Source organism: Triticum dicoccoides, chromosome 7A, assembly GCF_002162155.2.
Source record: "Triticum dicoccoides isolate Atlit2015 ecotype Zavitan chromosome 7A, WEW_v2.0, whole genome shotgun sequence".
NCBI classification, from domain to species: domain Eukaryota; kingdom Viridiplantae; phylum Streptophyta; class Magnoliopsida; order Poales; family Poaceae; genus Triticum; species Triticum dicoccoides.
Window position 1 is genome coordinate 423,472,108 of NC_041392.1, and position 24,029 is coordinate 423,496,136.

The window sequence follows — 24,029 nt, forward strand, 5'->3', positions numbered from 1 at the left end:
GGAGGAGGAGTCCGGCTCGGACTCCGGTTCGAGTCGGCGGCGGGACTTGAACCGGCTCGGGGTATTCAAGAAGACGGGCCGGCTCGGCTGGGCCTTGGCCCAGTCGAGCGCTGGAAGTTTTTCTTTTTTTAAACAATTCCGCCGAATAGAAAATAAATCCTAGAAAATAAAATAAAAAATCTAAAAATGCATTTTCTTGGCCCTAAAATATTTAGAACGAGATGAACATTTTCTTGGCCCTAAAATGCAATTTTGAAAATGTGAAAATTTTCTAATGCAAATAAAATTGCAATAAAATCCAAATAAAATCAAATATTTGATTTTAATATTTTTCCTCCAATATTTCAATTATTTTGGAGAAGTCATATTATCTCCTCTCATATATTTTAATATGAAATATTTTTCGGAGAGAAAAATGATTAAAACCAAAATCCTTGTTTCAATATTTGATAAAAATCAAATATGAAAACCAGGAAATCCCCAACTCTCTCCGAGGGTCCTTGACCTGCTTAGGATTTCAAGGATTGCGAAACGAAAATGAAATAAAATATGATATGCATGAATGATCTATGTATAACATTCCAAATTGAAAATTTGGGATGTTACAAACCTACCCCCCTTAAGATGAATCTCGCCCTCGAGATTCGGGTTGGCTAGAAAATAGGTGTGGGTGGTCTTTGCGAAGATCATCCTCTCGTTCCCAGGTGGCTTCATCTACGGTATGGTGGTTCCACTAAACTTTGCAAAACTTGATAACCTTGCTGCGAGTGACTCGACTGGCAAACTCAAGAATCTTGACTGGCTTCTCCTCATAAGTCAAATCACCGTCCAACTGAATCGCCTCCAAGGGTACTGTATGTCTTAACGGTATATCGGCCATCTCAGCATGACACTTCTTCAACTGTGAAACGTGGAACACATCATGAACTCCTGACAGTCCTTCAGGTAACTCCAACTTGTAGGCAACTTCTCCCATACGTTCCAAAACACGATACGGTCCTACAAATCTCGGGGCTAACTTTCCCTTAACTCCAAAACGTTTCACTCCGTGCAAGGGTGATACTCGCGTATATGCTCTATCTCCAATTTCATAAGTTACCTCCTTGCATTTCGAGTCTTCATAACTCTTCTGCCTGGACTGAGCTATCCTCAGTCTATCTCGAATCAGCTTAACTTTCTCTTCAGACTCCTTGATCAAATCTGGTCCACACAACTGTCGGTCTCCAACTTCATACCACATCAACGGTGTCCTGCACCTTCGTCCATACAGGGCTTCGAACGGAGCCATCTTCAAACTAGCTTGGTAACTATTGTTGTATGAGAACTCCACGTAAGGCAAATTGTCGTCCCAACTAGATCCATAATCTAGCGCACAGGCTCTCAACATGTCCTCCAGAATCTGGTTGACTCTCTCGGTCTGTCCATCTGTCTGCGGGTGAAATGTTGTACTGAACTCCAATCTTGTTCCCAAAGTCTGGTGCAACTGATGCCAAAACTTTGAGGTAAACTGTGTTCCTCTATCGGATACGATGGTTCTCGGAACTCCATGCAGACATACGATCCTGGACATATATATCTTCGCCAACTTCGCACTTGTATAAGTTGTCTTCACTGGGATAAAGTGAGCCACTTTATTCAAGCGATCAACTACTACCCATATAGAATCATATCCTAATTTGGTCCTAGCCAATCCGGTGATAAAATCCATGCCAAGTTTATCCCACTTCCATTCGGGTATCGACATAGGCTGTAACAATCCTGCTAGCTTTTGATGCTCTGCCTTCACTCTCTGACATAGATCACATACAGCTACATACTCAGCGATATCCTTCTTCATCCCTGTCCACCAGAAACGTTCCTTCAAATCCAAATACATCTTGGTGTTTCCGGGGTGTATCGAGTATGTTGAGTCATGAGCCTCCTGAAGTATTAACTTCCTGATCTCTGTGTTATTGGGCACATAACTCGGTCCTCAAACCATAAGGTGCCGTGCTCATCCTCACGAAAACCATTGGCCTTTCCTTTGCTCATTCCCTCTTTTATCTCGGCAATCTCTTTTCATCCTTCTGAGCTTCTCGAATCTTTCCTAACAATGTAGACTGAACCTCCATTGTTGCAACAAAACATCTAGGAACAATCTCCAATCGAAGTTCCCTGAGATCCTCTGCTAACTCCTTTGGCAATCCCGTACTCTATAGGATATTAGCATAACTCTTCCAGCTCAAAGTGTCTGCTACGACATTGGCCTTTCGTGGGTGATAGTGCAGCTTCATGTCATAATCCTTTATAAGCTCCAACCATCTCCTCTGCCAAATGTCAGCTCCTTCTGTGTGAAAATGTACTTCAAACTCTTATGATCCGTGTACACATCACAATGGTTTCCAATAAGGTAATGTCTCCAAGTCTTCAACGCATGCACCACGGCTGCTAGCTCCAAATCATGGGTGGCATAATTCAACTCGTGAGGTTTCAGTTGTTGTGAGGCATACGAGACAACTATTCCGTCCTGCATAAGCACACTTCCAAGTCCTAGGCGAGAGTCATCGTAATACACTTGGAAATCATTACGTATATCTGGCAGTGTCATCACTGGGGCTATAGTCAAACGTTTCTTTAACTCCTGGAAACATGCCTCACAATCTTCCATCCATTTAAACTTGGTATCCTTCTTCAATAACTCCGTCATTGGCTTCGCAATCTTCAATAACTCCAAGTTCAGCAAATGCGAGTCCAAGAAAACTGCGGATCTCGCTACCTGAAGTGGGTGCCAACCATTCAGTGACTGACTGGACCTTGGTAGGGTCTACTGCTATACCTTCTCCTGATATAACATGTCCAAGGAATCCGACTTCCTTCAACCAAAACTCGCATTTGCTGAACTTGGCATACAAATGGTGTTCCCTGAGTTTCTCGAGAACTAAACGCAAATGCTCCTTGTGCTCCTCTTCATTCTTCGAGTCTACCATTATTGGATCAATAAACACCACAACAAACTTGTCCAAATACTCCATGAACACCTTGTTCATCATGCTCATGAAATAGGCAGGGGCGTTAGTCAGTCCAAACGACATGACCGTATATTCATACAATCTGTACCATGCGGTGAATGTTGTCTTTGGTATATCCTTCTCGCAAATCTTCAACTGGTGGTATTATGATCGCAAATCGATCTTCGAAAACACCTTAGCTTCTTGCAGCTGGTCAAACAAATCATTCATCATCGGTAGTGGGTACTTGTTCTTGATCGTCACTTCATTCAAGGCCCGATAATCAACAACCATTTTTAGAGACTTATCCTTCTTCTCAACCAAAAGCACTGGGGCTCCCCATGGTGATGAACTCCGTCGAATGTATCCTTTCTGCAATAACTCCTTGATATGTTTCTTAATCTCCTCCAGATCATTCACGAGCATCTGATAGGGTCTCTTGGATATTGGCCCTGTACCTGGCAATAGCTCTATCAAAAACTCGATGTCTCGATGTAGTGGCATGCCTGGTAACTGCTTTGGGAAAACATCCGGGTAATCCTTTACTATAGGCACTTCCTCCTGAACAACTCCTGTGAGGGTATTCACTTGACTACTCCTTGGCGCATGCCTAGATATATACTTGATCATTTTTCCCTCCGGGGTGGTGAGACAAATTGACTTACTAACACAGTCAATGCTTCCTCCATACTTTGACATCCAGTACATTCCTAATATCACATCCAATCCTTGTGACTCCAAGATAATTAGGTCAGACGGAAAAACATGGTTGCCAATGGTTAAGCGTATCTGGTCGCACCATCGACTAGCCATATACTCTGCTCCAGGTGAACTCACTAACAGGGGATCGTAAGGGTTTGGGTTGGTAGTCTAAACAAATCCATGAATCCCCTTGATATATATGAATGTGATGCACGAGTATCAAAAAGAACAAGAGCGGTAAATGACTTGACAAAAAACTTACCTATAACCCCGTCTGGCTGCTCTTCAACATCCTCCACGTTAACGTGGTTCATTTGTCCTTTGTTGAATGAATTGGGCTTCTTCCAAGCACTCCCATTTCTGTTTCCATTCTTCCCTTCAGGGCACTCCGTGGCATAGTGTCCAGTCTTCCCGCACTTATAGCAAGTAATGTGACTTAGATCTCTTTTGGCGGGTGTCGCTGGATTAGGGCAGTTCTGATTGTTGTTTGTCCCGTTCCCATTTCCATTCTAAGGACCAGTGTGGTTATGTAAACCTCCTCCGATGTGGTTATGACCTCCATGGTTATGAACAAGTCCTCCCAAGTTCGGGATTAGGCGAGGCTTCTGCTGAGCTCCTGAGTTATACCTCCCTTGCCCATACTTCCTCTTACGACTCTCAATCTGCTGCTGCTTCCCTTCAATCATAAGAGCCTTATCTACCAACTCCTGGTAGTTGTTGAAGGTTGCTACCATCAACTGCATGCTCATCTCATCATTCAGCCCTTCCATAAACTTCTCCTGCTTCGCGGCATCTGTGGCCACATCATCAGGGGCATAGCGTGATAACTTGCTAAACTCATCTATGTATTGAGCCACAGTATGGTTCCCCTGGCGTAAGTTGCAAAACTCACGCTTCTTCATACTCATAGCTCCAGTTGGGACATGGGCTGTACGGAAAGCTTGCTGAAACTGATCCCATGTCACCGTGGCTATAGGGTAAGTGGCAGTGTAATTCTCCCACCATGAGGCTGCTGGTCCATCCAACTGATTTGCGACAAAACACACCTTCTCAGCATTGGTACATTCTGAAGGGGTTAACTCCCTTCCAATCCTGCGGAGCCAATCATCTGCTACTATGGGCTCGGTGCTACTGGAAAACACCGGCGGTTGCAACCTCAGAAAACGGGCTAAGTTATCAACTGGTGGTGGTGGTGGTGGATTGTTGTTGTTGTGGTGCCTTGGTTCTGGACTAATAACTACATCAGGCTATTCTGCTGCTGGATCAACTGAGTGAGCTCTGGTGGGAAGGTAAATCCGGGGTCATGTCTCGGAGGCTTCTGATGGGTTTAGAGGGAAGAGATCAGAATAGAGAAAAGGGGTCTAATGAGAAAGCACTACCCATATGCACATGAGACAAACACAATCATTTCACTCAATCAATCAAGCAAGGGCATACAATCGATCTAACTATCATTACAAAAGTGCTCAGACTATACTATATATATGGTGGAATACTACTACTAATGTGGGGGTCTACTAAAAATATTGATCGGTCGAAGATTCCATGATGTCTGCTCCAGCTTCGTCTTCATAGTCATCATCGCTATTGTCGGGGTCTGAGTCGATGTCGTCGATGATGATGTAGTCCTCCAGACGAATCTCCTTGGGTTAGTTGTCTTCTTCTCCTGGAGCGGGGTCTCCCATGAATACTCCTAGCTTCCTTTCCAGATCATCATTCTTCTCCACTAGTATGACGATTTCTTCCTCATAATCTTCACGAGTAGCCTTGAGTTCTTCCTCCAGTTCCGTGATCCTGGTCATCGCCTTCTTCAGATCTATCATGCCTACGCACATCTGGTTCTCCTTGTGACGAATGTGCTGGTTTAACTCCTGGATGAAAGCTGAAATTGATCTATCTTTCCTGGTGTTGATCATCTCCCATTGCTCATCTCGGCACCCACAAATCTGGTAGATAGTATCCTTAAGCTCCTTTTGGTAAACTTCTCCAATGCATCCCATGGTGATGTGAGCTGCCATACTCTTTCCTAGACTCCAGGTTGGTGCATCAAAGGAAAACTCTATGGGCTTAGTGACTGGCATGAATGTTCTTCCTGGAACTTGAACTTGAATCATCCATCGCTCCTCTTCTGGTAAAGTGGCATTGTAAGTCCCAGTGAAGCTTGGTATTCCTATGTTCAGGTACCTAGTGACTTCCTTCAAGTGTCGTCCAAAAGGTGCGTCTTCATCCAGTTGTGCAAACTTGTTCCTTGCGTCCGCCATCCTAAAGAGTGTAAAATGGAGAGGAGTCAGAAATGAGAAGAGAATAGTGATCTAGGGTTTTAGCTTAGTGGTTGTGTCCTACACTCAGCGTGTGCTCTGATACCATCTTGTAGCGACCGAACCTCAAACGGTCAAGTCTCTGTGCTTCCGTGTCATCCCTGGATCTGTAATGCTGACACACACAATACTCGAAGGATTTATAACAGAGTAGCAATCACACACTTATTACATCGAATGTCTCAAAAGAGATCTTATTACAATAAATATGGCTTAAGTCCATCTAATACGATAACAACGGAAGGCTTGGAAGATAAAGTGAGTCTATCAACTCCAACGGCATAGCTAAGCTGCACGTCAACGACCTAATGAACCTTACTCCTCGTCTGAAAAGTCTGCAACATAATACGTTGCAGCCCAAAAATGGGTCAGCACATGGAATATGCTGGCAATATAACACAGTAGAGCAAGAACAGAATAATGCTATCACTACATGCATATTTGGCTGGTGGAAAGCTCTATGGTTATAGTTTTTGCGAAAAGCCAATTTTTTCCTACAACAAAGGAATAGATTTTATTTTAACTATCATGGTAGTTGAAGCATCATTGAGAAGGTTCCTCCAACTCAATCCCAATTAAAGTAAATAACAACCCTACAATATTTGTTTAGAGAGTGATGAGATACTTAAGATACTCCAAGTACTAGATACTCAAAATTGTCCGTGACCGGGGACACGATTAACCATGATTAGATTGTACACTCTGCAGTGGTTTGCACACTTTTACCCACAAGACTCGATCGCCTCCGTTGAATTTCTTGCACTACATGGTGTTTGAGAAACGGATGACCGAGACACAGTCTTTCAGAAACATTAACTCTCTACTCCGGGCAGACCATACCAAACCTACAACCCACTACTTGCTGATCTACCTCTTCGAGCGCTTCACATAAGTTACTCAACTATGCTAGAGGCCACAATAGCTTGTGGTTGCACACGGAAGTTTCTAGCATGAATCATCTCAGTTTCCTTTGAGCCTGGGTGGCGGTCCATAGGAAGATCACATAGAACCCCAGGACTTCCAAAAATATAGGCAACACTGGATTCTCCAGGTGCCTCAATCCACCCAGACGTGTATTGAAGTTGCCACCTTAAGTTGAACCATTAATTAACAATCTCACATCTGTCATGGATTTCACTCACCCAAACCACGTCTACGAGCATAGCATAGCAATATAAGCAATACGTAGAAGTAACTCCCAAAGGTTCAAATGTAAGAGGGCAATTGGTTCTACCTCATCAACTACTTCCCAACCCACATGTTACTGACATCCTAATCATGCAGTGTTTGAGGATTGAAACTAATGCATAAAAACTGGGTATGGAGAGAGTATGATCAATGTGTTACTTGCCTTACTGACGACCCGTGAAACCTAGGGACTCGTAGTAGCACACTTCGCACTCCGGGAATTCTATCACAAACAAACAATAGCTTACATAAGCAATCAAGCAAAGATGCACGGGCAAAACTCAAATAAGAAGAATTTACCAGAAAGATCAACTTAAGAACTCCAGTTAGCAAAAAGAATCAAATCGAACAGAGCAACGAAACTGAAACGGCGAAAGAAACAAGATCCGTTTACTAATCTCAAGGCGAAGATCTAGGTGCTTGAATCGCCTGATTCCGATAAACGAGCGAAAAGATAAACTGAAACGAAAATCGGATCAGAAATCGCGATTGGAAATAATCACGGAGAAATCCGATAAAAAGAAAACTGATGAACAACCTAACGAACGAACATTCATTGTCTGTAGCTATCAAGTGAAAACCGTTCGTTAAAACAAACGTACGGAAGAACGTCCGCTAAATAGAAGAACCGGGAAAACCGGCGAACCGATCTAAAAAAATGAACTAGGGTTTTTCTAAAAAAACCGAATTGGTTTTCTTAAAAAAACCGGTGACGACAAACGACGCGTTACCTCTCCGGCGAGGCGGCGGGCTTGCGGGACGGTGGGGCGAGGCGGCGCGACGCGGCGAGGGGCGGCGGCGGCGAGGCGCGGGAGGCGGCGACGCGGCTCTGCTTGGGAGGCGGGGCTGCGGGCAGCAGGGTTTGGTAGTGGTGGCGTGGGAAGGGGGGTTCGGGGTATTTAAGGAGGGGAGGGGGTGGCTTGGAGGAGGGGGCAAGGCGGTGGGGAGGAGGAGTCCGGCTCGGACTCCGGTCCGAGTCGGCGGCGGGGGCGCGCGGCCTCCTGGCGGGAGACGGCGGCGCGGGGAGGACGGGCCGGCTCGGCTGGGCCTTGGCCCAGTCGGTCGCTGGAAGTTTTTTTAAACAATTCCCGCGAACAGAAAATAAATCCTAGAAAAGAAAATTCTAAAAATGCCAAAACAAATTTTCACCGTCTAAATAAAATATTTAGAACGAGATGAACATTTACTTGGCCCTAAAATGCAATTTTGAAAACATGCAATTTTTCTAGTGCAAATAAAATTGCAATAAAATCCAAATAAAATCGAATATTTGATTTTAATATTTTTCCTCCAATATTTCAATTTTTTTTGGAGAAGTCATATTATCTCCTCTCATATATTTTAATATGAAATATTTTTAGAGAGAAAAATGATTAAAACCAAAATCCTCGTTTCAATACTTGATAAAAATCAAATATGAAAACCCGGAAATCCCCAACTCTCTCCGAGGGTCCTTGAGTTGCTTAGGATTTCGATGATTGCGAAACGAAAATGCCATAAAATATGATATGCATGAATGATGTATGTATAACATTCCAAATTGAAAATTTGGGATGTTACAATCGTGGCTGTGCGGGGCGGAGGCGACGGAGGTTCACGATGGCGCTTGCTGGCGGCAGCGGCGCTAGGCGGCGGCGGGAGGTGAGGAGGCGGCGGCGCAGGGATCCGGCGGGATGCGGGCGTGGGGGCGGTGGCGGGCCGAGCGTGGGCCTTGCAGGCTGCAGCGGCGGAGGGCGGTGCAGGGATAGGTGTCAGGCACTGGTTGGTCGGGCGCGGCGGCGCGGAGTTGTCCGGCGGGCGAAAGGAGTGGGGCTAGGGTTTCAGGACCCGTGATTTGAGGGGGAGACACATATTTATAGGTAGGGGGAGCTAGGAGAGTCCAAATGAGGTGCGGTTTTCGCCCACACGATCGTGATCCAACGACGGAGAGCATGGAGGGGGTTTAGATGGGTTGGTGGGCTGTTTTGGAGGGGTGTTGGGCTGCAACAAAAGAGGGGCTTTTGCGGTTACCCGGTTAACCATTTGGGCATCAAATGACCCGGTGATGTACCAAGGCTACTCGACAAATCTCGACCCATACCGAGAACGTTTTGCTCCCGCTCATGAAACGAGGTTAGAGGGTGCAACGGGGGCACGAGAGACCGTCGGATTGCAAAACGGACAACGGGGAAAAGGACTGGATGCATGAGACGAACACGAATGCAAATGAGATGCACATGATGACATGATATGAACTGCATGACATGGACAGAATGCGAAATGAAAGGCAAAACCGAATGGCGAAGGGAATATCATATTGCATAGCTTGAAATGGCAAGAGTTGGAGTTACAAATATGGAAAGTTACATCCGGGTGTTACAGAGGGGCACACGGCAAACCATGTCCAAACGCCATGCCAGCCGAGCGGCAGCTAATCCGGCTCTGGAATCGTCAACCAGGACGACAGCAGATGCGGAAGCAATGCTAGATCAACCTCCTCATGAGGATTCAGATGATGTATCCATCACGAATTCCGAGGTGGAGAGTGTGATGAATCATCAATGACTGAAAGAGGCTATGCGCGCTCCAGATTTTTCTAAGCTGAAATTTACTGGCCTCAGCTCCGTGGATGCATATATCTGAGCCGCCCGGGATGGACTTGCTGGAGTTACTCAACTGTTTTCAAAGGATATGCAGTCAATAGTTTGTGCAAATTTAATAGATATACGCCAGTAGCACCCGAGACTTGAAGCAGTTAGGTCGGCCGTTTTAAGGATCGTTATGACTGCACGCTGTGAGAGAGAAGAACAACGCATTGTCCTAGGTGCTGAAAACGAGCCAGACAAAGCTGAATGCCGCCACCACAGAGCTCGAAGAAATGAAAAAGCCACAATGACCATCGATCAAAAGAACAAACTCGAGGAGGAAAAGGATAAACAAGCTGAAGAGATAAAGAGCTTAAAGGCTCAGTTATTTGACGCGTAAAAAGAGAATAAGAAGTTGAAAGGCGGCATATTCGATATGACCTTTTGAACCATCTAGGGGATTCATAGCATCCCCTAATTCGGATAGTTACAATGCTTTTGTTGCAGGTCTGTTAACGGGCGTCCTGAAGAAGAAGTATCCGGATTTCAAGGCGACGTGCTAAAAGAGCTGTCCATGGTGCATGAGTGGGGCCGGAAAGCTACAAGAAGTATGGCTAAAGCTTTATGGCCACCTGATGCCCCTCCAAAAAGTATGGAGGGGTTGGCAAACCTGTTTAAAGGTGCCCGATGCCGTTTTGAGTTATGGAAGGTATCAGCATGCTGGGACGATGCACGAGAGGCATGGGCGATGGTGAAAACGTGCTACACCGGGCTCAATCCGAATCATATGGCCCGAGTTGGACCTCAGGGCCCGGACGGGAAATAGATTCCCGTGAGTTTGGTATATGACCAAGTAAAGATAGCTGTGAAATACTCGCAAGAAGACTGTAGCTTAGACAGTCTTATAGATGGACATAGATAAAGAGTACTCATTCGATTCAATGTATCAATGTACTTTACCATCGAACTTATCTCCCACCGAACGTGTCAAAATTTGTCATCGTAGGCCTTTGGCTTCAACCTCCGAACCAAGAAGTTGGAGTGTTTCTGGATACCAGGTTGGAATGTAATAAACATTCATTATGTCCGGAAACAAGGAAATCCGGTCATATTGCTCAAACAGACAAAATTTGTTCGGAGAGTTATGTTATATTACTACTTAACGTAAGAAACAACTTCCAGGGAAAATAGTTCCATTAAGGGTTCCTTTCCTTGGGTCGGCATGCTTAATTATGCATGCCTAGGCTTTGATCTGAATTACGGGGAGCCTATCCCGTATTTGTTATAAGAATTACATAAACATAGACAATATGTCGGTGCTTGCCGCCCAATTATTCTCTTAAGAATGCTAGCTTTCGGGTTCACCCATCTGAGGTACATTTCCGGATTACCCGGTTGCAATAATCGCTGAGGTGCTCCATTTACACCCTAGCCAAACAATCGGGAATGTAAGGTATAAACACAGGAGCAAGGCAACCCGGCTTGGTAAAAACTTAAGTCATAGAGGTGCATTTAATGGCAAAAGATGTATAGGGCAAATGACATAAACCATAAAAGCGACAAGCCTTTGGTGAGATGCTTACCCCTAACCGTTCGGTAGTTCCGAACATACCCTGGGATAAAAAGGAAAAATAAAAAGGAGAGGAGAAAAAGGAACCAAGTCAAAGAAAAAATAAAAAGGAGTTTGACCGAACTATCCATAGAATTGTCGGAGTCGAGCAACATTCCATGGATTCGGCTCAAGGCGATTATCCGATGCATTACGAAGGTGATAGGCTCCTCCTGTGAGAACTTCATCTATGATGAAGGGGCCTTCCCATTTTGGTTTAAGCTTATCCTTCTTCTTCTCAGGGAGACACAAGACGAGCTCGCCGACGTTATATGTCTTGGCCCGCACTTCTCTGCTTTGGTATCTCCTGGCCTGTTGTTGGTAAAATGCGGATCGGGCTTGTGCAATATCACACTCCACTTCAATGGCGTCTAGGTCGTCCTACCGATCGAGCTCGGCTTCTCGCTCTTCATACATGTGCACTCAAGGTGAGTCATGAATAATGTCGCAGGGCAAGATAGCTTATGCGCCGTACACCATCACTACAAGAAATATGTCAACTTATGACCTTCTCTTAGTGACCCTAGTTGAATTGGTCGTAAATTCACAGCCATTTCGCTTGGAAGGGCTCAAACCCTGAAATTGCTTACACCAAATGGTCACAAAGCAGACAAGAGGCACCAACGACCTTATTTCTACCTGATTACGACCAATATAAATGGTCATGAGGTTGTGAACGTGGATGCATTGGTACTTATTGCTATGACAAGGCGCCACCTCATTAGTTTTGCCTATGTTTCATGTCCGTGTGTTAATTTTTTCCCTAGGTTGTGAAGCAACCTATATTCATTCCCAAAATTCCCAAAAATATTGGGCATTCTTTACTATCCAAATCATTGCCTCATGAAAATATTCAACTCCATTTGACTGGTAAATCTTCCTCGGCAAATTTCCAAAGTTTTTGTTCAGCTCAAACTGTTGTGAAGGAAGTACTGGCTAGGCATATCCTAATGAGCTGAATTTTTTCCACATCTTCTATATTCCCAAATCATAGCCCTCCACAAAATTGAACCCCATCTAACAATACATGTGAGTGTGGCTTCAACATTCATATTTCTATCCAGTGTGGTACGTTGCAAAGCAAGTGACACCTAGGCTCCTACATTTGAGCTGCAAATTTTTCAAGATAGTGTCCTTATTAGATGATCATCCTCGGCCAAAACTTAGGCCCATTGGCCATGTGCATTTCCCGTACCACTAATCAAACACTTGGGGTGCTAATTCATGTTTGAGCTCGGTTCAGTCTCCTCGTGAGATTCTTTTATTGCCTTCTTCTTCCTGACACCTATCAAGGGAGTGCCCAACCCACTAGACATGCCTAGGCCGCCCGGAACGCGAGGCAACACCACGGTCACGCGGCGACCACGCGGCGGGCATGCGAGTCTGCGCGCTTTGGAGTTGGGGCCCTGGGCCACCATCCAAACCTCAACGTATCGCCACCAAACCATGTATTTCTAATTAAATAGATACGTTTCTACCTACAAATGATTTTTTGAAAAAATAAAGAGCAAACTATGAGGCAGCTGGAGTTCAAATTTGTCTCGCTTCCTGCTGAATCAGCAAAAAATTGTCTTTTTCACCAGAGGTGGATAAAAACTTTTGGCACCCAACCATTTTGTCAATTGTGCTTTAAACATGGCCTAGTATTTTATAAAATTGATTTGGTCCAATTTTCTAACAAATATATGGTAGGTCCTTCACAAAAAAACTCATTTTGGGCACTCGAACAATGGAAAATTTTCGTCCAAAGAAAGTGAAAACTTCCTTAGGCAACATTGTTTGCCATTCCAATATGCACCCTTGTGCACAATATGAGATCATTTGAACATACTATGCCATGAATGTGGCCATAAGATTGATCATTTGGCTTGAAAGCCATGAATCTTGAGAGATGATAGCCCATTTCTGAGAACACTTTTTTAAAATAATTGCCGTATTACAAGTTTGTTATTTTTCCTGGGAACTAGGCCACATATAATGACACAATGCGAAGGTTTCCCAATTTTTTGATTTTTTTTTAATTTTTTATGCCCGTTTCAAAACGCGGTCAAAACGGCGGGAATGACCGTTCCTAGCTAGTGGTTGAATCTTGGAATTTTTTTGGTGTTTCTCTGATTAAATAGATACTTATGTACCTAGAAATGATTTTTGAAAAAAATAAATAGCAAACTATGAGGCAGCTGCAGTTCAAATTTGACCCGCTTCCAACTGAATCGGCGGAAATTTGTCTTTTTCACGAGAGGTGGATCAAAACTTTTTACACCCAACCATTTGGTCAATTGTGCATTAAATATGTCCTAGTATTTTAGAAAATTGATTTGGTCCAATTTTGCAACAATTATGTGGGAGGTCCTTCACAAAAAAAACCTCATTTTGGGCACTCGAAAAATGGAAAATGGTTTTTTTCATCCAAAGAAAATAAAAAATTCCTTAGGCAACATTGTTTCCATTCCAATATGCACCCTTGTGCACAATATGATATCATTTGAACGAACTATGCCATGAATGTGGCCATAAGATTGATCATTTGGCTTGAAAGCCATGAATCTTCATGCATGATAGCTCATTTCTGAGAACACTTTTTTAAAATAATTTCCATATTACAACTTTATTATTTTTCTTGGTAACTTGGTCACATATAATGACACAATGCGAAGGTTTTACATTTTTTTTTGATTTTTTTTTGAATTTGTTATGCCCATTTCAAAATGCGGTCAAAACGGCGGGCTTGACCGTTCCTAGCTAGTGATTAAATCTTGGAAAAATTGTGATGTTTCTCTTATTAAATAGATACTTTTGTACCTAAATTTTTTTTGGGAAAAATAAATAGCAAACTATGAGGCAGCTGCAGTTCAAATTTGACCCGCTTCCAACTAATTTGGCAGAAATTTGTCTTTTTCACGAGAGGTGGATAAAAGCTTCTGACACCCAACCATTTGGTCAATTATGCATTAAATATCGCCTAGTATTTTAGAAAATTGATTTGGTCCAATTTTGCAACACTTATTTGGTAGGTCCTTCACAAAAAAAACTCATTTTGGGCACTCAGAAAATGGAAAATAATTTTTTCGTCCAAACAAAATGAAAAATTCCTTAGGAAACATTGTTTGCAATTCCAATATGCACCCTTGTGCACAATATGAGATCATTTGAACAAACTATACCATGAATGTGGCCATAAGATTGATCATTTGGCTTGAAAGCCATTGATCTCCACACATGATAGCTCATTTCTGAGAACACTTTTTTAAAATAATAATCATATTACTAGTTTATTATTTTTACTGGTAACTAGGCCACATATAATGACACCATGCGAAGGTTTTTCATTTTTTTTGATTTTTTTGAATTTTTTATGCCCGTTTCAAAATGCGGTCAAAACGGCGGGCTTGACCGTTCCTAGCTAGTGGTTGAATCTTGGAAAACTTTTGGTGTTTCTATGATTAAATAGATACTTTTGTACCTAAAAATGATTTTTCGAAAAAAAATATAGAGCAAACTATGAGGCAACTGCAGTTCAAATCTGACCCGCTTCTAGCTGAATCCGTAGAAATTTGTCTTTTTCATGAGAGGTGGACCAAAACTTTTGACACCCAACCATTTGGTCAATTGTGCATTAAATATGGCCTATTATTTTATAAAAATGGTGCGGTCCAATTTTGCAACAAATATATGGTAGGTCCTTCACAGAAAAACTCATTTTGGCCATTCAAAAAATGAAAAATGGTTTTTTTGTCAAAAGGAAATGAAAATTTTCTGAGGCAACATTGTTTGCCATTCCAAAATTCACCCTTGTGCACAATATGTGATCATTTGAAACAAAATATTTGGTAGGTTCTTCAAAGTAAAACCATGTCGGGCACTTGAAAAATAGAAAATGGCTTTTTTGCAGTGAAAATGAAAACTCCCCAGATCAACACCATTTGTCATCCCAAGATACACACATGTGCACAATATTCATTCATTTTAACAAACTATTAGTGGTTAATATGTTGAATGTTTGCCCTAAGTAAGAGGGTAAATAACCATAAGAGAAACAAAAGGGAAAAACAAAATTACATAAGCTTAATTTTGATTGGTGGAATCCATTGTGGCATGGATCGATGACATGGCAAACATCCGTCCGTCCATCCATCTATCTGTCCATCCAACCCACCACAGCAAACCCCACTCTCTCTCTCTCGCGCACGTACCCCACCTAACCCCTCTTTCCCTCCTCTCTCTCTCTCTCTCGGGAACCCTAGCGCTCCACTCCTCCCTTGCCGCCGCCACCTCCGGCGGTAATCGAAGACCATATCCGGTGAGATCTGGCGCGCGCAGCGAGATCCATCTCTCTCTCACACACGAGAAGGAAATCCCCGCCCCATTCCCACGACTCATCTGCCTCTCCCTCGATCCCCTTCCTTCCTGAGGACGCACGCGCCGCCGCCTCCCCGATCCCCTTCTCCCCTCGCCCCCCCACATCAAGCCGCCATCCACCTCGTCGCCTCCCTGATTCATCCTCCTCCTCCTCCTATTCCCCTTATCAGATCCATCCATCCATTCATTTTTCCATCAGATCCACCTGACGCCATCGCATCCCCTTCTCGCTTGCAGGGTTGCAGGCGATTCGATCTGGTCTGGGTCCATGGCGTCCAAGGCCGTGGCGGCGCTACTGGTGACGGACGAGCTGGCCCTGCCGCTCCGCGCGGTGGGGGACGGCAGCGGGGAAGCACGCAGCTGCGCAGCGACCGCGTGAGGTTTCAGTGAGCGGCCGCATTGCTGCGGCAGGAGGACCAACGCGCGCTTCCGGCGACGAGGCTCCATCGCGCGAACCAAGACACGGACTCGACAGGATGGCTCTGCGGGACTCCAGTGTCAGAAGCAGTGGTTGGGGCTACGCGGTGACCCCAGGACGCCGCTGCCCGATTCCGGCGCGAAGGCAACCTCGCGCAAATCATGGCGGCCTTGACCAACAAGGAGGGGTCCGTGCCGCGCGGCGACCGGTGGTGAGCGTCGGTGCTGGCGAGTTTGGGTCAGTACGTCGCGACGGCGGCGAGCCTGCTCGGCGGCCCATGATTGGACCTTGGAGCCGCGCGAAGAGAAGGGGATCCACTCCAAACCCAGGATAGGTAAATTTCGATTTAGTAGTGGAACCAGTAAATTCAGTATTGTGTTGCATAGCTGAATATATCTTCAGAGTTCAGACTATGAACACTTATCTTCAGAGTTCAGTGTTGAGAGTTAAAGCTAAATGGCCACAGTGGTATAGATTGTTCTAGTCAAGCATTTCTTTTTTAAGTTTGATACTAGTGTTATTGTTGGAGATATATAGCGGAAAACAACATCCAAAGTGGTATAGATTGTTCTTGTCCATGATATGATTATTATTGAATTAGGTGGTCCTAGAGAATGCTCCGCCTAAGCTTTGCTTAGTGGTTGGTTCCATATCCTGAAAATTGCAATGCAGGTGAAAAGATTAAATACCTCGTCATGCTTGCAATGGTTTATGTTGAATTATTTTTTTGTAATCTATCTTGCTATACTGGTTCCAAGTGCTTGAGTAGCACCTCTGAGATAACTCACTTGTGGTTAATTAGTGGCTGTCAATGTTTTGTGCATTCTTTTTTCCTAGGCATCATGCATGGCCGTCTAGTAGTCGACATACTTCTGGTTCCATTTAGTGTATGCAGGTAGCAGCAGCTTAAGTGTAATGGAGTTGTTGTTACTCTATGCCTGCTTCATTAGAGTTTGCATCATCTCCTTGTTTATGTAGAATAAATGCCTTCACTATTCTTGTTTTGAACCTCTGATCCCGATACTGATTGTATTTCTCTTGATCGAATTACAGGCAACATGGTGACTCTAGTGCTGACATCTCCCGGTCGCGGCGCGTGTGATCTGACTGTGTTGGGTTGGTGTCTAGTTGCAGGACAAGGTGGCGAACTCACTGTTTGAGAAGACGTCGAACCAGTTAGGCATCGGCTGCGCGCTACCGCCCAAGAAGGACCTCCACCTGTTCGCCAGCGCCGCATACTCAAGCAGCGCATCCGTGCCCAGCCGCGGTTGTTTTTGCCCATTTATGTTGTTGCTTTAGTAGCATTCTTTCCTTTCTTTTATGTAGCAGCAGAGCACCACTCTTACTATGCACTTCGCTCCAGATTCTGCTACAATTACAAATTTAAAATGCATTCATGCATGAGCAGTGCATGTGTTGGCTGTCCATGAGATCATGAATAGTATGAGCCTTAGAGTCTTGTTCGAACTCATTGATGCAACAGAACTCATTTGGAGAGCTACCTACTCATTTGGATGTAATATCATGCTTGCTCTTTTGAAATCGATAATGATGCTCTAAATGTTAGTCATATTTCCATTGTGGATTAGCTTCTGCCCCTCAAATGCTATTCACAAGTTGCATCCCTTGACTCTGTATTCATGAGTAGTATACAACCTGAGATGTCCGATTGTATACAAACTGCACCTCGAAATTGATATTTTCTAGTCTGTTTCTTTGATTGTAAATGTTTCTTCACTATAAATCTTCTATCTGTGATAAGTGCAACTAGAAGAATGTGTCCCATCTAAAATTATGTAATCCCTATTAGCTGAAACTTGAGCATTACAAAGTTTCATTTCTAAGTCTAGTTTGTTGATAAGCCATCCTCCTCCTCTTTTGGGATTTATCGTGCATACACAACACTTCATGAAAATAAACTACATGCGATATACTCAAATAGCACTAGGGTCTGAGACTATTTTATGGTGTTGTGGATATACTTTGTGATTTACTATTATTGATCTGCGCTTTGGTGTCATATTATGGTATAATATATTTTGTTTTGGCTCTTTCTCTGTTGCCAGGAAAGTGGTGAGGAGATGTTGATGATGCCTACTTGCTTGGCTGCTACGGTGATGCATGCACCGATGAAGCAAGCACACATGCAAGGCTGGCCCCATGTATCTTCCTTGGCTGCGAACATCATCTACAGGTACAACAAATGTCCCACCTCTCTGTGTCGTTTTGCTCCTCTTCTCCTTGCATCCGAGAAAATTGGTGCTTAATATGCTACTATTGATTTACAGTGTCTGTTCGTTAACACCATGTCTAAACTATTGCTTTGATTTTTCCTGTTACCTAGGATAGCAATATGACCAGGACAAGCTACAAGCTCCCAGCGCGTCTGATCCAGGGTGAATGGCCATGGTCACGAGCTCCTCAGAATCAAAATAGGTATTCCTTTCTGCCTCTTTTTGGATTCACTCATATTTTGCCTCATGGATTGATGGATTTGTACTATGGTATTTTGGTCCTCATTTAATTTCTACGAGGCTATACCAACTGTCTAAATTTTGAATGCATGCTAGCTAAGGCTTTATTAAGCCCTTGGTGTTTGATTGAGCGTTTGCTCCACTAATGTTATATCTCTCTCATTGTAGGATGGCAAGTTGTGGAAGCTGGAGCATGTCGCATAAGAGAGAGCAATGAAATCCATTGTACTGTTCCGTTAAAAAAAGTACATTGTGCTGTTATGATAGTAGCAGATTTGCCATCTTTCTTATTGTATAGTCCTGTGTAAGGAAATGTATTCCTGAGATGATTTTTGTGTTATGTAAACCTGGGAGATATTTTCTTTTTGTGTTATGTAAACCTGGGAGTTTTCCTAATTTGAATGAAATAATGTTGGATGTATGTGTGTGATTGGGCTAAAGTCTACTTGGGCCAAACTGGACAAATAATTGGGCTGAAACAGGCTGCATACCAACAAGCATCGAACAATTTCAAAAATGAAATGAAAAGTCTTACAAAAAAAGAAATGGATTGCAAAAAGCCCGGGGGCCAAAAAAATTGCATGAATCTCAAAAACTAACAAGGCTGAATTGTTGGGCCTGGCCCATGAAGTCGATCAAAAATTGACAGAAAAATATATAAAAAGGCCGAATTATTCGGCTCGGCCAATGTAAAACACCGAATCGGACCGGGCTGATTCTTGTGCCACATCAACTTGCCACGCTGGATGCCTACGTGGCCTGGGGAGGTTGCCAGTGACCAAAAATTTGGTCGTGGAACCAATGACCTTTTACATATCACAAAGAAGGTCACTAATTTCTGTTTACGACTGCCAGCTTTTGAACTTCTGTTTTTGGTCACAAAAAGGTCGCAAATGAAAAACTATGACCTTTCAGCGGCCAATAGTGAGGGTCACAAGTTGACATATTTCTTGTAGTGCATGAATAAGGGTGTGTATTCGGTCATTCGATTAGGCGTAGTCCGCAGCCCCCAGAGCATGGAAGCAATTTCCTCAACCCAGTGCTTATCTAACTCCCGTAGGGAGCGCACCAGTTTGGATTTAATGGCGCTCATTATCAGGGCATTGACCCGTTTAACCTGACCGATAGTTTGAGGGTGGTAGATGGATGCATAGTCGAGTTTAATGCCCAAGTTAGCACACTGTTTTTTCACCTCATCGGCCGTAAAATTGGAGCCATTATCAGTGATGATGCTATGCGGGACACCATAGTGGTGTACCATGCTGGATATAAAGTCAATCACTAGCCCTGCTTCAGCTATTTTGACTGGTTTGGCCTCGATCCACTTAGTGAATTTATCCACCATAACTAGTAAATATTTCTTTTTGTGGCTCCCCCCTTTAAGGGGTCTGACCATATCGAGCCCACAGACCACAAAGGGCCAAGTGATGGCGATTGTTCTTAAGGCAGTGGGAGGCATGTGACTTTGATTGGTGAAAAGCTGACATCCCACACAACATTGGATAAGGGCTTGTGCATCTTCTCAGGTTGTTGGCTAGAAAAAACATGTTCATAAGGCTTTGCTTACAAGGGCCCGAGCCGTGACCTGATGGCTGCCCAGACCAGCATGTATTTCAGCCAAGAGTTATCGCCCCTCCTCTTTGGAGATGCACCTTTGCAGGACTCCTATAGTGCTTTTCTTGTACAGTTCACCCTCGTGAACTCTGTAGGCTTTAGAGCACCGAACAATGCGAAGGGCCTCGTTTTGATCATCCAGAAGCTCCTGCCTATTAAGGTAGGCCGGGAAGGGTTCGGTCCATGGAGCAATAACATCCATGACTAAGGGAGTCTTGGATTAAGGGGTCCTCGGGCGTCCGGGCTATGTGACGTTGGTCGGACTAATGGGCCATGGAGATACAAGACAGAAGACTTCCTCCCGTGTCCGGATGAGACTCTCATTGGAGGTGGAAGGCAAGCTTTGCGTGCGGATATGAATATTCCTTTCTTTGTGGACCAACTCTGTACACCCTAGACCCCTCCGGTATCTATATAAACCGGAGGGTTTACTCCGTAGAGGAAATCATAATCATAGAGGCTAGACGTTAGGGTTTAGCCATTACGATCTCGTGGTAGATCAACTCTTGTAACCCCTATACTCATCAAAGTCAATCAAGCAGGACATAGGGTATTACCTCCATCAAGAGGGCCTGAACCTGGGTAAAACATCGTGTCCCTTGTCTCCTATTACCATCAATCCTTAGACGCACAGTTCAGGACCCCCTACACGAGATCTACCGGTTTTGACACCAACATTGGTGCTTTCATTGAGAGTTCCGCCATGTCCTCGCTAGTAGGTTTGATGCCCCATCAATCATCTAAAACAATACTGCCCTAAGGGAGCTCTTTCTCCCAGGCCAGATCTTCGTGTTCGGCGGCTTCGCACTACGGGCCAACTCAATTGGCCATCTAGAGAAGATCGACAACTATGCCCCAGGTCACCAGATTAGTTTTGGCAATCTGGATTATGTCATTGATACCCGAGGAGACTTGATCTTCCAAGGGTTCGCGACCCCAACCTCCACTCTGGCCTTAAATCCAGAGCGCATCTCCAGGCCCGACGATGGTATTCCTGAGCCCGCCGAACTGTTTGCGGCTATTAAGCCTAGTATGAGATTGTCGGAGGAAGCAGTGCCAACGGCAATCATTACGAAGCCAAACTCTTCTCCGAACACTGACCCCTATCCCTCGGAGTCAGCATCGTGTGAGCTCGGCCAAGGAGTCTCCTCCTTGCCGTACTCCATGAACTCCTTTCTGCCTGACCAAACCTCACCTTTAAGAAAGGCTCTTGACTTAATGCGATCCCTCGTCATTACAAAGGGGCAACGTCCGAACTACGCCCAGCCCGGACTAGGGGCTGAGAGCGGGGAATTTTACGTCCCACCCACCACCCACTTCATAGCCATTATCGAGGACTTAACTGAGATGCTTGATTAAGGCTTCGAAGACATCAACGGTATGGACGACGATGCCGGAGAAGAGCAGGCCCAAAACCTGCCGTTTATCGGATGCTGGACGACCACCGCTTTGTATGACATGTACATGGTGGATACACCCAAGGAGGGTAACGATGATAACAAGAAAAATCCAGTTGAGGATACACCTCCAGAGATAAACCAAAGCGCCGACGTCAGCGGCGACGCTCTAAATCACATCGTGGAAAAGACAACAATACTGGCACCGAGAGAACAACACTCTGGACAATGCCAAAGACCAAGAAGACCCCGTCAAGCCAACCTCCGAACAGGACGATCGGGAAGATGGGCAAATTAGCCCTGAGGAACAGGCTATAAACAAAGACTCGTAGGATAGTAATTATCTTCCACTCTCTGAGGAGAAGGTGAGCCTCGGCGACGAAGTCTTTATCATGCCTGAGGAACCCCTTGAGCAGGAATGCTTTAGGCACTAGCTAATAGCCACTGCAAGGGAGCCTGAAAAAGAAGTAGCATCAGCTTCAAGCTAACCAAGATCTGCTCAACGACCGGTGGACTAACGTCTTGGCAGCTGAGGAATACGGCCTCAAGCGCCCAACCAAGAGTTACCCAAAGCGTAAGCTGCTACCGCAATTCGACAACGAGGCGCTGGTGCCCGTACCATCGGCGCATAACGCAGTCGACCGACCACCACGTGGCCGTGACAAAACAGTAGCTCAAGCCGAATACTAGCCCGTACTACCTCGTCATAAAGGTAGAGACACAATAGCTCGGAAATATACTCACGACCTACGACAGGATTTGGAAAACAAAGCGGGCCAGACCAGATCGATCTACGGATCGCGGGGGCATGCTCCGACGTGCAAGGACGACTATCTAGCCGGGCACGACAGTGATAACCACGCCCGGGGAGAAAACCGCAGACGGACTCCATCCGAGCTACGACGCGACGTGGCCCGCTATAGAGGTGCCACACCCCCCCTCTGCTTCATTGACGAAGTAATGGAACATGAATTCCCAGAAGGGTTTAAACCCGTGAATATCGAATCATATGATGGAACAACGGATCCCGAAGTATGCATTGAGGACTTTCTCCTCCATATTCATATGGCCCGCGATGATGATCTTCATGCCATCAAATACCTCCCGCTAAAACTCAAGGGACCAGCTCGACACTGGTTAAACAGCCTGCAAGAAAACTCCATTGGCAGTTGGGAGGACCTAGAAGACGCCTTCTGCGACAACTTCCAGGGTACATACGTTTGACCTCCGGAGAGTCGGCCAGGACATTCTAGACTAGTTTCCTCATTAAAAAGAACCAGATCATCGACTGTCCGGATGCCGAAGCCCTAGCGGCCCTTAAGCACAGAATTCGCGACGAATGGCTCACCCAGCACCTTGGCCAAGAAAAGATGAAGTCCATGGCAGCCCTGACGACACTTATGACCCGCTTTTGCGCTGGCGAAGATAGTTGGCTAGCCCGTAGCAGCAACAATGCAAGCGAACCTTGCACTTCTGAAGCCAGAAATAGCAACGGCAAGCCCAGATGCAACAGGCACAAGCGTCGGAACAACGGTGAAAATACCAATGACATGGTGGTTAACGCCGGATTCAGCGACTCCAAGCTCGTCCAGCGGAAGAAGCCATTTAAAAGAAACAATTCGGGCTCATCTAGCTTGGAGCGAATCCTCGATCGACCATGTCAGATCCACGGCACCCCCGATAAACCCGCCAATCATACCAACAGAAGTTGTTGGGTCTTTAAACAGGCCGGTAAGTTAAATACCGAGGACAAGGAGAAGGGTCACCAAGTGAAGATGATGACAAGGAGCGCCATCAACCGAACACAGGGGGACAGACGAAATCGCCCCCGCCCCCAAGTCAAAATAGTGAACATGATATACGTCACTCATATCCCCAAGGAGCGCAAACGCGCACTCAGGGACATCTATGCGATAGAGCCAGTCGCCCCAAAATTCAATCCATGGTCATCTTGCCCGATCACTTTTGATCGCAAGGACCATCCGACTAGTTTTCGTCACGGCGGCTCAGTCGCACTGGTCCTTGTCGGAGTAAATAGCCATGGGTAGCCTAGCCGGCTTCCCCTGGCCCTCCTGAAGAAATTACGAGCCTGCCCAGCTCTCAAGAATTCAAAACATAGGGGCCGCCTTCCCCTTGCTGGCTGCCACCCAGGCCGGCTTTCGGAAGGCGGTCCGACTTTAGCCCTCATGAGAAGGCCGACTCCAAGAAGCCGGCCATGAGAAGGCCGACTCCAAGAAGCCGGCTCCCCATAAAGCGGTCAAGACCGTACCCACAAAGTTTGCACCCACCTAACGGCGGTGCGACGGGGCGTGGCTACAGTAAAGCCTGCCACCCCCGAATCCCGGAGCACGCTTGGCATGGTGCGCCGTACGGGCTAGGCGACCCGTCCGGCGCACCAC

The 24,029-nt window shown here is 45.2% G+C and overlaps 1 long non-coding RNA gene across 1 annotated transcript; it reads left to right on the forward strand.

Annotated features, from left to right (window-relative positions):
- Positions 1-15,565: 15,565 nt before the first annotated feature.
- Positions 15,566-19,041, forward strand: LOC119334605. The gene is made up of 4 exons (XR_005161462.1): positions 15,566-16,479; positions 17,199-18,339; positions 18,490-18,581; positions 18,788-19,041. It is a non-coding gene; the product is annotated as an uncharacterized LOC119334605 (long non-coding RNA).
- Positions 19,042-24,029: the final 4,988 nt, after the last annotated feature.